Here is a 2,421-nt window from a genome sequence, read left to right on the forward strand (position 1 = left end):
TTAATTAATTAATTAAATCAGTATATAGAAAAACCTCGGTGACAGGTTTTCCTTTTCACCAGATGGAAGTCAGTATGGCTTCAGAACTCATGAATAAACAATATGCACTCTGCAGACAGTACTGAGTCTGTGTCCATCACAGCGAACAGTGACCAACCACCCCCAAGTGACCATTCGCTGCTGTGTGAGGGACAGACACTTTCTGAGTGACATTCTGCACTTTACTGCATGCTGAAAAAGTATTGTCACTCAATAGAGGCAGCAGAAAACTCTTACCAAATGGACGAGTTTTTAGTAAAGGTTATTGCTCTTTTCCCAATGGGAGCACAAATGTAGGGTTTGCAGAATTTCTGAAGCCCTGTGTGAAAACCCCTGACCTGATAGCAAGCACAAGTTGATCCAAACAGATTCAAATTACATAGGCCTGCCAAGTGTGGTGGCGCATGCCTTTAATCTCAGCACCCAGGAGGCAGAGGCAGGCAGATCTCTGTGAGTCAAGGCCAGCCTGGTCTACATGGTGAGTTCCAGGACAGCCAGAGCTACAGGGAAACCCTGTCTCAAAAAGACCAAAAACAAAAAAAAACAGAAACAAAAATAAAATTACATAGGTCTTTAATTTGACAGGTTTTAATAGCTTGTAAATAATTTAAATATCTGGTCTCTCCTAAGAACGTCCCACTAGGCACCACCACCAAAAGCTTCCACCACCTTACAACAGTGCTATTTTGGCATTCTGGCAACCAAGTCTTCAATATATGGACTTCAAGAGGCCACTAATTTGATCCATGGAACGTCTTATACAGGAGTAGTTATTGATTAGACCTGTAAGGTGATTTGAATTGTCAAGGTCATCAAAAACGAGCAGGTCAACCTAAAGGATATTTACTGAAAAAAAGAGAGATTGTAACCATGGAAAGGATTGGATGTGAAAGAGTCTCCATTGCTGGCTTGCATAGCAATCTGAGCTCTAGGAACTATGAGAGGCCTCTGGCTAATAACCAGCAAAGAAATGGACCTTCAGTCCCACAGCTGCCAACTACCAGCTTGGAAGTGGATTCCCATCCCCAGAGCCTGTAGATGAGAGGTCAGCCTGACTGCCACCTTGATTTCAGTCTCGTGAGATCTTAAGCAAAGAGCCTATCTGAGTCATCTAAACTCCTGACGTGCAGAAACTGAAATAAAAAATTCAAAAAACCGGTAAAATGTATGCATCAGAATGTATAGTATAAATAATGGTTTCTGGTGTGTGCTTTGTTCCATCACTACATGGACTATTACTCATATTTATAGGGTTTGTCATACATTTTTAAAAATAAAACAGTGATATAATGTTAAAAAAATACCTGGTCTCAGACATGCTGCCTTTAGGACTGTGTACATCAAGAAAGCAAACTTCTGACCAGTACTAAAACATGGTTTGGTGTCTAAACCTAAATCTAATAGACCTAATGTGACCTAACTGGATACATGCTGGAGCTTGGGGCATTCTTCTTGCTGGGCAGCTGCTGGAGCAAAACTCAGGCCAGGCCACCATGGAGACCATGCATGTGCACCCCCCCCCGTTAATAAATAAATAAATGAGGAAAAGGAAAGCACCATAATGAAACCTATCACTTTGTATGCTAACTTTAAAATTTAACTTAAAAAAAATGTTCATTGAGAGGCTAGAGAGATGGCTCAGCAGGTTAGAGCACCAGCTGTGCTTGTAGAGATCCCAGATTTGGTTCCCAGAACCCACATGTTGGCTAACAACTGTAATTCCAGTTCTAGGGGTCTGACACCTTCTTCTGGTGCCTTTGGGCACTGCACACACATGGTGCACTTACATGCAGGCAAAACACTCATACACATAAAAATAAATTTTTAGAAGTCAAATTTTTAAAAATATGATTCCTAAATGAAAGTTTTTTCATTTGAAATATGCACCTTTTAAGTGTTTGACAGGTATGTATGGAAAAGAGCATTTGGAAATACCTCATCAATACTAAAGACTTTTCATGTAGTACTGGGACTGTAATTCACATAGTGAACTAATATGGAATTGTAGTTTTCAGGATAAAAGAAGATCACGAGATATACAAAAGGCAGTATCCTGATGATGGCCTTACTGTTTGTTCTTTGATAGAATTTTCAATCCCAGCTTGTACCATTAGGTCATCCACATTCTTCTGTAAATCCTCGATGCGGTTTCCCATTTCTTCCAGTGCAATGTCAAGGAGATTGGTATGTGTGGCCCAAGAAGCTAGACTCACAGAAAGGTTCTGCTTCAAACTTCCCCTACCCAGCATGGGTCTCTGCACAGGTATTGCAGAACAGCTTTTACATTAAGGAAGTAGACTGAAGTCAATGCAACTACACCTCCCTCAGTTCCTCTCTCTCTCTCTCTCTCTCTCTCTCTCTCTCTCTCTATTTTAACTGAGT

Source organism: Nannospalax galili, unplaced genomic scaffold (genome assembly GCF_000622305.1).
Source record: "Nannospalax galili isolate Female #2095 unplaced genomic scaffold, S.galili_v1.0 scaffold1805, whole genome shotgun sequence".
In the NCBI taxonomy this organism is placed as follows: domain Eukaryota; kingdom Metazoa; phylum Chordata; class Mammalia; order Rodentia; family Spalacidae; genus Nannospalax; species Nannospalax galili.